This window comes from Synchiropus splendidus, chromosome 3 (assembly GCF_027744825.2).
Source record: "Synchiropus splendidus isolate RoL2022-P1 chromosome 3, RoL_Sspl_1.0, whole genome shotgun sequence".
In the NCBI taxonomy this organism is placed as follows: Eukaryota; Metazoa; Chordata; class Actinopteri; order Syngnathiformes; family Callionymidae; genus Synchiropus; species Synchiropus splendidus.
Window position 1 is genome coordinate 35,079,773 of NC_071336.1, and position 17,766 is coordinate 35,097,538.

At 46.9% G+C, this 17,766-nt stretch overlaps 1 protein-coding gene across 2 annotated transcripts in view; it reads right to left on the bottom strand.

The window, feature by feature from the left end:
• Positions 1-17,766, bottom strand: part of LOC128755647 (cadherin-12-like) — a 188,157-nt gene that overhangs the window by 125,102 nt on the left and 45,289 nt on the right. The window lies entirely within an intron of this gene.

Below are 17,766 nucleotides of genomic sequence, written 5' to 3' on the forward strand. Positions count from 1 at the left end.
TAAAGGAAGCTGTTCTCAACAGCAGAGAGGCCAGTGATGTTTTCCTCACGCAAACATTTGTTACTCCAACAAGCCAGCAGAGCAGATACAGTCCAGAACGTTCTTTAGAAGAACCTGAAGAGGCTCAACAACTTGCTAACAACAGAGCATTGCAAACATTATTGGCACGAAATGTCAGATCAATTGGCCAATAACTAGGCAACTGACTGAGGTTAAAATGTCAATCTATTGAGAGCGCGAGCCACTACAATCAAAAATGGAAAGATTTGAGGATTGGACGTGTTGCGTTGATGATTTTGTTCAGTATATTTTGATTAAAAAAAGCAGCGTACAGTCACCGACACGGTGCCTTTTTGTAGTCTCTTTGAAAGTAAAACAGAGGTACTTGAGCAAAGCCCACTTTGACTCAATATAACTTTGTAAAGAATACCATAAAAAATACCAAAATAAAAATGGTTATTTTGACACAAAGCTTTGCTAAATACGTGAGATTTGATCACTGAAAGAAAAAAAATACAAAACAATAAACCGACACTGAGGTCTCTGTGGTGACTGTGTAGTCAGTGAGTATTGATGGAGAGATGAGGTTTCATGACACAGTATTGGATGGTTTATGAGGCTTCATGACAGTATTGAAGGGTAGATGAGGCTTCATGACACAGTATTGAAGGGTTGATGAGGCTTCATGTCACAGTATTGAAGGGTAGATGAGGTTTCATGACGCAGTATTGAAGGGTAGATGAGGCTTCATGTCATAGTATTGAAGGGTAGATGAGGTTTCATGACACAGTATTGAAGGGTAGATGAGGCTTCATGTCATAGTACTGAAGGGTAGATGAGGTTTCATGACACAGTATTGAAGGGTAGATGAGGCTTCATGACACAGTATTGAAGGGTAGATGAGGTTTCATGACACAGTACTGAAGGGTAGATGAGGTTTCATGACACAGTATTGAAGGGTAGATGAGGCTTCATGACAGTATTGAAGGGTAGATGAGGTTTCATGACTCAGTATTGAAGGGTAGATGAGGCTTCATGACAGTATTGAAGGGTAGATGAGGCTTCATGACACAGTATTGAAGGGTAGATGAGGTTTCATGACACAGTATTGAAGGGTAGATGAGGCTTCATGACACAGTATTGAAGGGTAGATGAGGTTTCATGACACAGTACTGAAGGGTAGATGAGGTTTCATGACACAGTATTGAAGGGTAGATGAGGCTTCATGACAGTATTGAAGGGTAGATGAGGTTTCATGACACAGTATTGAAGGGTAGATGAGGCTTCATGACAGTATTGAAGGGTAGATGAGGCTTCATGACACAGTATTGAAGGGTAGATGAGGTTTCATGACACAGTATTGAAGGGTAGATGAGGCTTCATGAAACAATGTCCTGTTGGACTTGAACAACTCACTCAATGACACCTCACATCATTTCTAAAGTCCAGTTCACATCTCCAGCAGCTGGTTTATAACTTCCAATCTAACAGTGTTCATTCACCTCGTGACACTAGGGGGCTCCCTGCATACTGTACATGAGCTGGGACAGGTTGAACGGAGGAGCGCTGCTGCTGACAAATGTAAGCTATAAGAAGAGAATCATAGCTTCAGATTAAAGTCATCAAACATAAGTTATGAATAAATGAAAACAACGCTGCATGTCTGCGAAACATTCATCTCCATGAGCTGGGTAAAGTTCACGCATAACCACGTCCAGACCCACAACACTTCTGCAAAAAGCCTTGCTGATAAGTGTGTGTTTTCACGGCGACTGCCGTCAGCTGTCGGCTGGATATGGGGGGGGGCTGGTGCCAGAGTTTGCCAGCAACTGTCTGAAGATGCAACGTGATGAATTGGCACTTCATACATCAAAATGACACCAGTGCAGGATGAGATGTCAGTGCAACACACACACACACGCAGATTTCACTTTGCCTTCCCTCAGACGTCGCACAAGTTGACAAGCAGCGGCCACAAGAGATCTCACCGCTGCAACACGCTTGACAGACATATGCAACCTTCCTCTCATATTAAAAAACACATAAAACATGTATTAACCAGCGGGTAGCCACGCTACTTCAAATATTTCTGAGCACTGTTTGGTTGTTTTTAATGCAGCTGGAGAGAATGAGACGCAGGCTGGTTATGATTTCAGCAGCTGAGCAGGACACGGTGCGTTCACTGGCGTCAGTTGACTTTCCTGCCGTCAGCCACAGACAGGTCAGGGGGGCAGCAGCTGGCCTAAAGAGGTCCAGGCTGCTCTCTCCTTCCATCAGCTGTGTCACCACCCTGCTGAACTCTAGGAGAGGCTGAACGAGCAGAGGCTTCACCTTGGTTTCAATTCTAAGACAGAGCTCATTCTTCACCTCACATACTGTATAAGAATCCATCGCATCTCCCAAGCATCCCTCACTCGTGAACCAACCCTCACCGATGGAAGAGCTCATCGTCAGAACGTAGAGTACCATGGTCTCAGATTTGAAGGAGCAGGACCTGAGTAGTCACCGTCCAGACCAGGAGTCTCAGACTGATCATCAAAGGTGGGGCAGCAGTGGTTCTGGGATTTTGTTCCCACCAAACAAGCACAGACAGCAGCTGAAACAAACAGCACCAGGCTCACAGTCAATCTAACAGGTGAAAAGGTAACAGGCAGGAACCCAAACCTGGACCCAACGTTTGAGACCCCTGGTGTCGGCCAAACTCTCGGAACATTTTGAAGCTCATGTCACTTTCACTCTTCACCATGACCTGAAAAGTTTTACAGCCACTAGCTGGCTCCACTTCTCCCTGTGGTGGCTGGATCCCTGAATTATACAAGTGAAAAGTCCCTCTTGAAAGTTCCTCTGACACGGCGGTGCCTCCTGCCCGGGCGGGTCACCTTTCATTTAGTATCGACATGATGGGAAATGGCGTTTCCAATAATTCCTGCAGGGCTCAGCCGCCCTCCTGCATATTTTATGAGGGGAGTTCATTAGCATGTGTCAGGCTCCGGTTCACCAGTCATGACCCACGGTGTCCGCCGGAGATAACACGTAGCACCGCGCTGACAGCCTTCTTGGAGCGTCGTCGTCATCATCAAAGAACATGAGACCATGCAACCGCAGCCGTCTGAACGCTGCTAAGCAGCTGGCCAGAGTAAGACTGTCGCACTTGCTGCCGTGATCATGTCCTGTTCGCCCATCAACAAATAGAGCTCCAACTAGAACACCTTGGCTGAATGATCGTAGACCTCATGACGTCGCGAGGAAATAACGTCTTTGGTTCTCACAGTGTTTGGACATTATCTCAAAAGTGAACTCAAGAATGAAGACACTTTTATTACAATTGCATGGCCTCAGCTGATCATTTCATCTCAAACATTTTTGTTTTATTATTATCATTATTTATTTATTTAGATTATTTATTTTGATATTTATTTGATGTTGAAGATGGCGAAGGCTGCGCGGGCATTATTGTGCGTGTTTTTATTTTTATTTTATTGCATTCTATTTTATTTCATTGCATTTTATTTTATGTATTAGATGATGCACCAAAGCACTTTCCTTGTTGGTGGGATCCTCTGATTTTTTTTTTTTTAATTTAATGACCCACATGTAATTTGTTTTCATTTTTCGATCTTACAGAACTTCCCAACATCAAACCCTTGTTAACCAAGACACTTGTAGAGCTGTCGGTGCTTCCAATAGCCTACCTTTAGTTAGCTTGATGCTAACATGGCACTAAGAAAAAACCTCACGTTCTCCAGAGTTCAATGTTTCCCACTAACTTCTCTGATATGAAACTCTCAAAAACGTGTCAGGGCAGGACAGAAAAGTAAAATAAGTTCACAGATCCGGCGATAGAGCCGCTCGACTTACGCTCGGATTTTCCGCCAGAGTCTTTGTCAACAAGTTAATTTCGTTTAAGCTGTCCACGCGCTGAGCGCGCGGCAGACGGAGAGCCACATGTCAGATGAGAGACGCCGTGACGCTCAAGAACCAAATCCCTGACTTCTTTGCTTTGGAACTTACCTCACTTGTGTCCCAGCAACTTCACCCGCCTGCTTCCATGAGAGTACAGGCGTAGCACGATGATATTTCACGACCAAGTCCAGAACTAGCTGCAGTTGCGGCAATAAATATTGTTGACTTCTGACTCTGTTGGTGTCTTCCTCTGTTTCCGTAACTCAGTTGTGCGTGTCATCAGATAAAGAACTTGGGGATGAAACCACACAAACTGTGTAAAGTCCCTTCCTGTTCTGCTGAGTGGCTCTTTGGCAGCGCGGAGGCTCATTTATCACCGCAAGGCGACAGAACCAGTTTCCGTTTGTCAGTATTAAAAGGATGTTTGTGTCCTAATGAACCTGTTCAGCAAACAAGGAAATACTAGGCTGGTCGTCTTCCCTCTGGGACAGAACTTCTCCTGAAAACTATCTTCAGTCACAGATGCAGAAGACTAACTTTCGGGAGGAGGGCAGTGACCCCAGAAACCATCAAATCAAACTTGTTTCTGCTCAAACCTCAGGACAGATGAAGTTCCTTTTGGACAACAGAGGTCACCCTGGGTCTTCAGGAATCACTCCTTCAGCCCAAACAGGGTTGGAAGATCAGGTCTATTCAGGAATGGCAGCACTTGTTATGAAGTAGTTGGAAGCAGGTTTCCACTCAGGGATGAGGTGCAGGGCTTCCTCACTGCCTGACCACGGTTGGTTCCGCCTCAGCTATGGCTGCCTCCGCGGTTTACTCGTGGTCTGACCGGTCACCGGGGCCTTTGAGTGAGGGATTAAAAGGAACCGCTTTGGTTTGTAACTGCGCTCGACTCCAACTCTCCCACATGTAATTGAAGTAAATGTTGCCTCTTCTCTCCAACTCATTTCCTGACTGGAAGGTAAAGTGTATTCAAGCGAGTCATGCTGCGGCTGCTCTGAACAAACATGCCACTTTATGTTCGGACAGAAGTTTCACAAGCAGCTTGTGTTTTCTGCCACTGTTTACTGTTTACGCTTAAAAACGTGAAACTTCAGAGAAGGATAAGCTGAATTCATCATCACATCAGAAGAGGACATTGTAATGTAATGTTTGATACTGACAGGTACAACTTTTACCTTCAGTCACGTCTTGTGTTACAATGGGTTTTTATTGAGTATTGGCGCTTACTGACTCATTCACCTTCCATCATCGTGTCTTTACGGAAGAGAGCAGAACCTTATGTAATTCCAACAACGCCTTGAAAAAAAAAAAAAGATACAAACAAACAAAAATAAAACTGCATATTACAATAATTTATTAATTCATCAAGAATTTCGGTATTTCCTCTATCTTGTTCCTATTTTTTCTCATTAAAAAAAACAATTATGAAATCAACCCTAACCCTTCATTGGTAATATGTACTTGACAGAATATATCTTTCTTCACACGCCCATATTCTCTGACATTAGTTCCCCTTATTATAGATTATATGCACTAAAATATAAAGGAAGGAAAGACAACATTATACTTTTGCATTAGATTCCTGTCTATTATATTATATTATATTATATTATATTATATTATATTATATTATATTATCAGCACCTCCAAGTCTGAGGCCATGGTTCTCGACCGGAACAAGGTGGTTTGCTCTCTCCGGGTCGGTGGAGAGTTCTTGCCCCAAGTGGTGGAGTTTAAGTATCTCGGGGTCTTGTTCTCCAGTGAGGGAAAAGGGGAGCGTGAGATTGATAGACGGGTCGGTGCAGCGGCAGCAGTGATGCGGTCGCATCTGATCCGGATGCCCCCTGGACGCCTCCCTGGGGAGGTGTTCCGGGCATGTCCTAGCGGGAGGAGACCCCGGGGAAGACCCAGGACTCGCTGGAGAGATGATGTCTCCGCTCTGGTCTGGGAACGCCTCGTGATCCCCCGGGAGGAGCTGGAGGAGGTTTGTGCGGATCGGGAAGTTTGGGCGTCCTTGCTCCGAATGCTGCCTCCACGACCCGACCCAGATAAGCGGCAGAAGAAGGTGAATTATATTATACTATATTATATTATATTATATAACGTACTTCCCGGCACTTGTGCATTCTTTCTCATCAGTCTCCGTTAAAATCAAGTCTCTATGTCCTTGATGCCTCCTGTTCTCCAAATTCACAAGACTCATCAAAAAGTGACTGCGAACATGACTGAAACAGAGCTGAGCTGTGAGAAGAGCTGGACGACTCGTACCAAATACCTCTTACTGAGCCTCTGCTGCGGAGTGACTCCGAGCCCGAGGAGCTCTGGAACTGTGACGCTGAAGCGACGTCAACTCCAGCGTGGTCTTCAGTTCATAACCATAAAGCGCTGACCTTTCCTTCGGCCACTGGAGCTTTCAAGTGGGCTTAATTATGCTGCTAATGTAACAGGACGTGACTGAGACTCCCGTCTTCTGAATCACCTACGCCGCACCAAGGTCCCACAGAAAGCAACAATTCGCTCCAGAACAAAGCCAGCTCGACCCGCTCCTTCCTCTGCCCCCGCCTGCGCCGCTGATTTGTGAAGAAGTCGTTCAAAGCAGTGAAAGCAGTTGCCATGGCGACCTGAACTCCTACACCTGTTTGGATGCCGGACCTAATGACCTGCTGGCCCGGGCGAGTTATTTTTCGGAGACATTATGGCTGGATGCAAATGCATGATTTGTTTATCTGCATTGCAGTCAGCAGCCTGCAGTGAAATCCCACAGGACTGGAGTCAGATGTGAGGTCCGCCAACAAGACGACGGACGAAAGAAAAGTCGAAGCAGAAATGCCGACGTGACGTGTGATTACGAGATGCATCACATATCACCGCAGAAGCCTTCGGAGAGTGAGTCATCCCCACTGGAGGACAGAAGTGGTTAACCTGCGGACGGCAGTGCCCGACCCAAGGCGACATGGGGAGGCGCTGTCCATGGACTGAGCCATACCTGGAGTCAAGAAACAGCAGAGAGAGCAGGTGTAGGCCACGACATGTTTGTGGCCCCAAATGGTGTCCCAGGCTGGGCGTCCCCTAGTGGTACAACACCATGAGATCTGGGGTGTCAATCACCCTCAACAATAGAGGAAGTATTGCTGAGTTGAACCTGAAGACTCGCCATGATGCCCTGCAGTCAACCAATTGGTGGTTGACCACTGCGGCATGGATTTGGACGAGCAAACACACTTCATGTTGGCAAGATATTGAGCCTTGTCACATCAAGAAACCTCTCTCGACGCAGTTTCACGTAGATCCAGACAGCCAGCAGACAAAGCTTGTTTTGGATGCCTGTGTCCGCCATCTTGTTTCTTCATTCGCAAGCTGGGACTTGCAAGTTTCACGAGGATGCTGGGTCGCATGAGATCCGGTGGGTGAGTAGAACGTTCTGAGGCAGATTTGGTGTTGTAGTACTCCACATTGGTCTTTCTTCTCCAGACCGGCCTCTTTTTTAGGGTCTCAAATGCATGTTCACAAGTATTGTGTAGGTATCGGCCGATCATTGGTCTCGGTTGGTCTCGTCTTGACTGTGACACTACCAATAGTTTAAAGGCTGTCCAGCCCTGCTGAGCAGACACGCCCCCAGCAGTGGAGATTCTGTCTCCAGATTCACTTGATCAGATTGTGTGTGAGCTGGTGTGGCCAACACTCAAAGGCATGAAGCAGCTCAAGAGGGCGCCGGCTGACCCATAGTCAACTCGCCCTCATAAGTGTGGGCTGCTGCCGGAGAGGCTTGTGTTTACATTTGTTCGTTGAAGCGAAAGTTGAGAGGATTGAAGAGGCTGCAGCTGAAGCCAAGTCTCAAGGCAAGAAACCGTTTGGTCAAGTCAAGTACCGTCTAGTCAAGAGCCATTGTCTCATCTTGTCCTGTCAAGTCTCCACGTCAACTCAAGAAACTGTTTGGTCGAGTGTCATCTAGTTAAGCCATTGTCTCATCTTGCCCTGACGAGTCGTCTTTGTGTCAAGTCAATGAACTTTGTGGTCGAGTATTTTCCAGTCCGTCTTCTTGTCAAGTTTAGTCTTTGCGTTTGTTCAAGTCCCGTCTAGCCAAGTCTTTGTCCTGCCCCATCAAGATAAGTAATCGTCTTGCCAAGTAAAGCCAAGTCTTATCAAGTCATCATCCAGTCATTGCCAAGCCATCACCTTGTTTCATCAAGGTCTTTTGAAATCTGAAGACTCGCCCTCAAAAGCGTGGGCTGATGCTGCTCGTGTTTACGTTTGTTCAGGTTAGTGAACGTTGACAGGATTGAAGTCTCGTCTTGCCCTGACAAGTCGCCTTTGTGTCAAGTCAAGAAACTTTTTGGTAGAATCTTTTCAAGTCTGTCTTCTTGTCAAGTTCAGCTTTTGGGTCAAGTTGAGTAGCATTCTGTTCGAGTCCCGTCTAGTCAAGTCTTTGTCTTTCCCTATCAAGATAAGCCATCGTCTTGCCAAGTAAAGCCAAGTCTCGTCAAGTCATCATCCAGTCATTGCCAAGTCATCACCTTGTCTCATCCAGCTGAAGTCTTGTGAAGTCTGACGCACAGTCGACTCGCCTCAAAAGCGTGGGCTGCTGCCGGAGACTCTCCGGCTCATGTTTACCTTTGTTCAGGGAAGTGAACGTTGAGAGGACTGAGGAGGCTGCAGCTGTGGCGACATCACTGACACGTGTCCCTCATCAAACTGTCAAGTGCTGGATTCACAGTTCACGACGCTCGCGCACGACAACGGAGGAGCGTCGGCTTGTTTGGCCGAGCCAGCTGCGTTGCTTCTCCCTCTTTCATTACATCGCTGCCGCCCACACTCTGACCTCCCACTCGAGCCTCCGAGGGTTTCAATGATATTAAAGTCTTCCTCGGCCGGAGCCCAGGCAAAAGACGCTGTGTGTGCAGCGATTTTCCTGAATGACTGGCACTTGGCGCAGGCCACTCATCAGCCTAAGTGCACGTTTTCTCGTCAGAAGAGCGCGGCGGGTCGAAGGCAGCCGGCCGCACGGATCGTTCAGGTGACACAGAGCGTGGAGGAATGCTGTTGTAGGGTCGAATGTTGCTTGTGCGACACTGTTGATTCAACCACAATGGAACAGGAGTGATTTATCTTGGAAATGAGCTGCGCCACACACAGCAGATTTCAGGGAAAATAGCTGGAAAACGTGACACTGAGAGGAAGGCTTTGGGCCTGTTTTATAAGGGGTGATCCAAACAGACTTTTTGAAAGAATATTTAAACCTACAGTTGATGCTTAGCTCCAATACACTTGCACATTTTCAGCTTGTTCCAGGAATCACATATCCACGTGAGTCTGTGAGTCACTAGTCTGCTTTTAAATCCATTGCAAATGAGTCTTACAGGATACAGAATTCTTCACGTGATGATGTTCAATCTCACTGATGACAAAAGGCGTCTCGTAGGGTCAGAGACTGAAATGGGGACTCTCGAGTCTCACCACTGACACCGATGGGCTTAATGAGTCCCACACAGCCAGGTGAGACACATTGTTGTGTCTCCACCAGGTATCTATTGTTCCTCAGGTTGCTTATTCCTGCTTTTATTTTGGTGGGGTTAGTCTGGTCTTCCTGTGTGCGCCTCTTCTGTCTTGTCTGCGCCCCCTCCACTTCCTTTGTTGACTGCACCTGGTATCTTGCAAACGGCCATCTTCTAGTCAAGTATAGTCCTGAAACTGGTCAAGTCAAATCTCGTCTAGTCAAGAGCCATTGTCTCATCTTTCCCCGTTAAGTCAAGTCTCCACGTCAACGCAAGAAACTGTTTGGTGAAGTCTCATCTACTCGAACCATTGTCTTGTTTTGCCCTGTCAAGTCGTCTTTGTGTCAAGTCAAGAGACCTTTTGGCTGAGTCCAGTCTTTTCAAGTCTGTCTTCTTGTTCAGTCAAAACGAGTAGCATTCTGGTCGAGTCTCGTCAAGTCTTTGTCTTGCCCCATCAAGACAAGTCATCGTCTCGCCAGGTAAAGCCAAGTCTTGTCTCGTCACATCTTGTCTAGCCCTCATCCAGTCATTGCCAAGTCATCACCTTGTCTCGCCAAGATCAAGTCTTTTCTTCATATAGTTCCGCACTTGCGTTTCCCTTTCAGGTTTTTGTTTAGATTTAACCTCATGGCTCCACTCAAATCCTGCCCTGACTCCTGTTCTGGAATCCTAAACCCCGACAGATCTCAGGACTTGATGCTCAGACTCAAACAGAAAATGAGCCAGACTCTTGTATTCACTGAATCCCAAGGATCCGACAGAGTCCCTGTGACTTTCTCAGACTGCTGACCAGGTTTAACTTCCTCCCCAAACCAAGCAGGACACAGGAATAAAAGATACTTTACAACACTGGAACAGCAACTTTCATTCAGCTCGGGCCTCGGATCAGGGCGAGTCTCACTCCACGGCGCTCAAACGTCCAGCCAATAAAGGACGAAACTCAGTGGTGCCGCTCCACCACAGAAGGAACTCCAATATACATGAGATTATTCCTCCCACGATGTGCGATTTTAATAGACTATTCCATCTCTGTCAGCAAATCCCGCGGTAAAAGTGGAGACATTATTTTTAGCTAACAAACAGGTCCTGTTTCCACTTCAGTGTGCGGATAATGTCTTTATCGTTCCTCCACCGTGGCCCTGAAGCAACACAGTTTGCCGTGGCTGGTATTAGGGGACGGGCGCTTCTCAAATATTAACGTCTTTGCTTTCACGGCTGCAGCTGGATGCAGTCAGTCTCTCAGGAGGTCTTCTTGGTGTCGTGGCAGATGTCACGTTGGCACCAGTTGTGGAAGGCAAAAGACGCTTCAAGACTCAAGAGGAATGCTTTTGCCGACCGGTGAAAATATCTGGGGTCACTCAGTCAGGGGCAAGTGAGAAACAACTTGTTTGACTGGTGAATATGTTTCTGACCATCTGAACGATCAACATTTTGTGGTGAAAGTTCCAGGAGTGAGAGCAACTGCATGTGCTGTGCCTCATCCTTGGCCTGTGTGACCAGGGGTTCAGGGGGAGACCTGCACTCCAACTAGACTTTCATTGACATTGACTTGAGAAATGTGGGCTCAGAAACAGGAGCAGAATGGCTGGATCCGTGGATGGGACGAGTGCCGCTGGGCAAACAGAGTGGTTGGTCTCAACCTAAGGTGCCAGAGTGGGTTTAGGTTAAGGATTGGGTCCATTTTCGGAGAGTTTTTCCAAATGTAATTTATTCTGCAAAGCTCGGAGCCCACAGCTGCTTCAATAGTCGGATATTTTTCTGATTTAAAATTGTGTTTTCAGCTTGTTCCAAAGTTCGACCGGAGCCACTCTTTCGGACTATATACTAGCATATTATTCCTGAAAGTTGTGGTCATGCAACAGAACCAAATAAAAAAAAACTGGTCCCATGCACCCTGGGGGAAATGATGACAAATGAAAAACTAACAAATAACATAAAATAAAGTACTGGGAGTGAACCAGAGGGTTCCTGCATGTAACCTGACTCAACCCATCGTCGCCTCGTGTCTTGGCTGGAGGAAATTAACCCATTTTTTTCCCCATCAGTTTAAAAAAAAAGAAAATCTGAAAAAAATAAATGAATAACTGGTGTCCGAAGACTTGTACCTTCCACTTGACGTGTTGTGGGAGTCAAACCTGGTTCAGCACCTCCCCACAGCCAAGTCTGAGGAACTCAGACGGATGCACAACTCTGACTCGTTGCGTGTCTAATGGTTGTGTAGCTCTTGAAAGAAGCCCGTCTGTGTCAACGCAGAAGCAAATCTGTGACTCACGGGTCACTGAGTTTATCGAGGGAACACGGAACAACTCGATTCACTGGGAACGGAGACGCAAACATTTGAACTCTCCAGAGCAAGAGTTGGAGACCACTGTCACATGTTTTCCACAGGACTCGTCGAGCGGCACCTCCAACCCTGCGACGGGTTCAAGGACCTGCGTAAATCCTCGCGACGTTTCAGCAGAAACCAGCCCCTGCTGAAGGACCTTCTCTTACCCTGCTCAGACACTGTTGGTGATGTTGAAAGAACAAAGTTCGAGTCTAGAACGCCTTCGCTGGACCCGTCCTGAGCAGCGGAGCAATGATGAGAGTCATGACTGAATGTGAATGAGGCTCACTTTTGAATCAAGACTCGGGACCCCCCTCCTCCTCCTCTCATCCAGCTCACGCAAGACTCTCAGCTCACTTAGCAAACCCTTGTATCACTTAGCACCGCAGCTCCCAGGGTGACAATATTACCTTGAATATAATCCAGCCCTGATTAAAAATGAATTAAACGCCGGTCCCACTAAGCGCCTCTCGATGGAAGGCGCTGAACTTTTACCCCCTCGAGCGCAGCTGTAGAGACAAAACTGGCCCGAGGCGCTAAAGCAGATCTGAATCCCAACTGCCAGCGCCGTCCCTGATGCGAGCCGGGCGGCTGCAGTCAGGAGGTGGTGATGGATGGTCGGGCGCGCGCACGAATGAATAAAGAAGCGGTCTCCCAGGCGCGGGGTGAACAGCTCCAGGAACACGCTGGACCGGGCTGAAAGGTGCACGCTTCTGCCAGCTGTCAGGCTTCATCAAGAAGACCTGCAGCCCGGCTCCCACGCTGCCGGACGCTTTTATTTATTCAATTATTGAATTATTTACACTCGTCTTTAGTGGAAAACTGTGCGGCAGAGTCCACTTCTGCTCAAGAGTTGAGGAGAGTTGCAGAGCAGGTTCACACACACGCACCAAAAAGCTCGACTCACAGACACGGAAAAAGAGTCAAACACAAACACACACACCTTCAACCTGCAGCAAATAGTGACGACAACGCACCCAGCCCCAGAACAACATGCACACGCGGATCGCACTGTCACAGAACTGGACTAACACACACCTTCACCATCAACAGAGCAACCAAATCCACACTGGTGAATAAGAGCAGACAGCAAAGCCTGACTGTCAAACTCACATGACAACAGACCAACACCAGCCACACACCAACACAAACTATATGCATAAGAAAAGCCAGTCTTGCTGACTCTTTCACTCTCACACCCAGACGACTGAAACATCCACACTGACATTTAAACACAGCTAAAGCAGCCCACAATACCATCCTGTCATCTTCGCCTGCCAATCTGTCGCTAGGTCGCGAGGCCAGCAGCTCCGACTGGGGGACCCTGAGATATTCCCAGGCCAGAAAGAGGTCTCCTCCCTCCACCAGGTCCTGGGTTGACCCCTCGGTCTTCTCCCAGCTGACCGAGCCTGAAACTCCTCCAAAGTGAGGCGTCCACCTCATCTGGCCCCTTCCAACGTGGAGAAGCAGCAGCTCTACTCCGAGTCTCTCCCGAGTGACAGAGCTCCTCACCCTCTCTCTAAGGGAGACACCTGCCACGGAGAAACCGTTTTTGGGAGACTGAGCGAAGGTTGTCTTGAGCAGAGCAGCTCGACAGGTGATGAGAAACCTTTCAAGATCATCCACAAACACATCTTTCAGGACTTCCATCCGTCCACGGGCGACTCCCACAACACAAGCTGCTGCTCCGTCACGTCCCGGCGCCGGCTGTTGCCTTCCTCTAATTTGCTCCAGATCTGATAAGATGCGACAGACTTCTATCCAGGACTATTATGATCGTCATTATCTGGCTCAGACAACATGCTCCCCTCTTTGTTTAATTAAACATCGCTTAATGTTAGCAGATAGAGCTCGCCAGTCGCTGTGACTCACACTCCGGCGAGGCAGATGGTGATAAATGAGGGATGAGACGGACGGAGCGCGGATGAGAGCAGCGGCGCCTTCCTGTTCCACGGACGAGGAACGTCCTCGCGCTGCCATGTTGGACACCTCACAAAATCCCCATTTGGGGTTTGGAACCTCTCTCCAGTACAGTAGGTGGCAGTCAACAGAACAGACTGTGGGCTAGAATCCATCAGGGTCACTGAGTTTTTAAATGTTATTTATCATGCATTTTCATGAGAAACTGTATTATTGTTTATTATCATCGATTCATTCGCTGTTGCCTAAGCTATAGCGGCTTTTCTCTACTCTGTTTTTGATTCCTTTAATTTGCAGTGACATTGTTTACAGAGCAGATGTGTGCGCCGACTAGTGGCTGGTGTTTCATGAAGCTTCATCAGCCTTGTATGGCTTCAAACAACAGTAAAATATAGGGCTAGGACTTCGTGTCGATTAGTGATGGGTCGATGAGGCATCATGAAACAGTGTTGCAGGGTCGATGAAACAGTGTCCTAATGTTCAGAGGCCAGTAGATGGAGCTATTGGTTTAGAAATGGTCTGAGGTTTCATTGATGAGTTGTTCAAGACAGTCACCATTTTGCAGCAGACAGTGCCATCTGGTGGTCTCTGAAAATAAGGACACTGTTTCATGAAACCTCATCTACAGCACCACTAGTGCGTGGCCTAGAGGCCTAATTTTCAGGGCTCTGTAGGTGGCGCTCATGCTATAAAAATGATAAGAGGATTCTTTACAGTACCTGTTCAAAGTCACGGAATAGACTCTGGAAATCAGGACACCGTGTCACCTCATCTGATGTCGATCTGAATAACAGATGAGTTGTCAACAAAGTTTGTTTCGAAGGCAACATCTTCCAGTCACCAAATTATTTTTACAATGTGATGTCAAGACCCAAACATCCGAGACGATCGAGCCACTTCAGTAGGGACATGACTCACAAAGACACAACCTATAATGGAGTCACTAAAATGAAGCAACTTTCATGCGACTGTGGAGATGAAACATTGTTGTTTGGATGTGTCTCCACGCAGCAGGATGACTCACAGTTCGGATCTGGCGTGAAGACAAGTCACTTCCTGAATTGTGTTTTATCGATTTCATTGGCGGCTGTTTTTTGTAAAGGTCTTGTGACCCGGGCTCCCCTCTGCTCTGATGCTTTACGAGTCATGGTGTGTTGTTTGTGGTGCAGATGTGATTTAAGTGTGACATATTTCAGGATTTAAACTTTTAGTTTTTTTGTCTGGATGTTTTTTTTTGTTTGTTTAATGTGTTTTTGTTTTTCTTTTCTAACTCAAACTTGAGTTGTATTTGTTGTATTTCCCTCCTGTTCATGTCGGCGTCCCGCCACTGGCCGAGTCAGGTTCATTTGATTTCCTGGATCCAGCTACACTGCCTCTCAGATGTTCAGATAACCGGGGTTCAACTTTAGTATCAAGCCTTGGTTTCAGCAGAAAACCCGCCGACTGCAGCAGAGAAATAAATCCTCCTGCAATAGAGTCATTCAGCCGCTCATCTGGCTGATGTACGACGGCTAAGATCCTCAACGTTGTTATGCGGCGGAGCTCAAACGGGACGAACAACTTTGGCGGGTGGAATGCTAATGGCACCTGACAGGTTGCTGTTTGTCATTCATGAGACTTCAGTCATGCCACAGGTTCTGTCACCTGCCGCACGGCGGGAAGCTGCGCTTAACGCCCAGCGTCTCCAGAAGTGAGTACGAATCCATTCATCTCCAACTTGTGTTTTCCTTTGTTCACATCTCCCTCCTCTCCGGCGTCATGACTCCACGCGTCAGGAGGATTCGCGCCTGGTTATTTCATGATTTCAGACAGCTCCCGCCGTCTAAAGAGCAGTTAATTAAGCGAAGCCGACGCGAGCAGGCGTCCTTCTTATTTATTTATTTCTCTGTGTGTTTGTTTAGCTGGGTGCGGAAGTGAAAGCAAATGAAGGCCTTTCGCTCCTACAATTGACAAACAACGCTCGGCTCATGAATATGAAAATGAGAAGTCAGACACGTTCCATTGAATTAGACTCGGTGGCCGATGACAGACGTGGCTGGTAGAGGGAGGCAGAGGGCGCTCATGAGCCAGAGGGAGAGAGCGCAGTTCAGATGAGCTCATAAATGTCCCGGGACGATACACACACGCGGCAGTGTTTAAACCTGTTCAAATGAAACACCAACCCCATACAGAACACAACACACTGACTGCCTGCCTGCCGCACTAAAACTCATGCCTTCACAAAGAAGGGCCCCAACAGATGTAATGGGTGGATGAGGTTTCATGAAACAGTAGCCTGGTTTTCCTGTCTGCTGTAAAATGTTTGGACTTGAACAACAAATTCAGTTAAACCTCACATCATTTCTAAATAAAGAGCGCCATCTAGTGGCCTGTGAAAATTAGGCCACTGTTTCATCAACCCTGCAGTACTGTTTCATGACACCTCATGTAGCCATTACTTCAAAACTCCCACAGTTAAACACACCAACTTAACAACCAACTAAACCTGAAGCCCTCAACGGGCAAAAACACAGTATCACAAACCCACATGGCAACTCGACAAAGTAGTGATGGGTTGATGAGGTATCTTGAAACAGTGTCCTGATTTTCAGAGGCCACTAGATGGCGCTCTTTATTTAGAAATGATTAGAGGTTTAACTGAATTTGTTGTTCAAGTCCAAACATTTTACAGCAGACAGCACCATCTGGTGGCCTCTGAAAATCACGACACTGTTTCATGAAGCTTCATCTACCCTTCAACACTGTTTCATGAAGCCTCATCTACCCGTCACTATAACAAAAACACAGTCACATCAACACTAAAACTCACATACAAAACTGCAAACTCTTTTCTGACAAACAAAACACACACCCAGCTCCAACTGCAGACACACAATCTACAAAGCCATAGGGACCTACACAAAGTGAAGCATCCACCACTTGTGCACAAGCAAACACAAGAATTTGAAACCACAATATTTATTTACAAGTACTCAGACACACTCGCCCACCAACATAAACCCACATGAGCCCATTGGCTCTGCTCAACTCAAGACACACTGTGACGCACACCTCTGAAGTCCCACACCTGCAGGACGCACACTAAACACAGCAGCGGATCTTCACAGATCAGATGGTTCATCGCAGACAGACCGGATTCCTCTGCCGTTACAGTGACGCACACCTTGCATCGAAGACAGGAACCCGCGAAACAAGTGCTCTCTCTCTCCGGACAGAAGTCGCGGCGGGGCAGCAGGATGACGATAATACCAGACTTTGTGACAACTCGCTCTCTCATCGATTCAGTGACTGATTGTTGCGCCACTGCGCTAGTCTCACCAACAGCTCCTGAATTATTGAGGAAGGTTAAAAAAGCGTGTGGTGAGAGTCTGTTCTCTCCAAGTTGTGAGCAGATGTTGTTGACGAAGAGGTCAGACGCTGCTGAAGACGGAGGGAAGATTTATTTCTGACTTCGTTCTTTCTGTGAGGATGAAACACTCGACTGCGTCGACGTCAATCAAAAGCACGAGCTTCACGTCCCTCCAGCTTCTTCAGACCCAAAACTTGCCAAGAGTTTCTTCGTCTCCAGATGTTCCTGGCGAGTGACGTATTCGGACCCCACCGTTCTCACTCACCTCGAGTGTCTGAATAATTATGCAAATTTATTGGTAGAAAAAAAAAACGCTCTGATGGTGGTCAAATTCAAATATAGCTCACATAGTATTATCAAACAAATTACTATTGAATGAAGAAAAAAGATATGTTTCAGAAAAAAATGCCATAAATATCATGATGATAAATAAATAACCTAAAATCCAATTGAAATGGTAAAAACATGACATATCTTGATGGTCTGAGCCGGAGTATTAACACAAACTCAGCAGTTACAAACACTGCAGTTGACGTGACGTTTTACAACTGGTGGGCAACAAAACACCACTCAGAGCTGCTAGAACAAATGACTCTTCTCTGCAGCTGCGAAAGTGAGACGTCCAAACGAGACTGTTGACGTCAGGCGTCGAAAAACACCCGAACCTGATGAGAAAAAATGTCAGAGCAAGCAAGTCAAAAAGTCAGGAGAGGTTAAAATGAAATGACCACATCATGGATTTGATTCAGAAACACGTAAAAATAAATAAA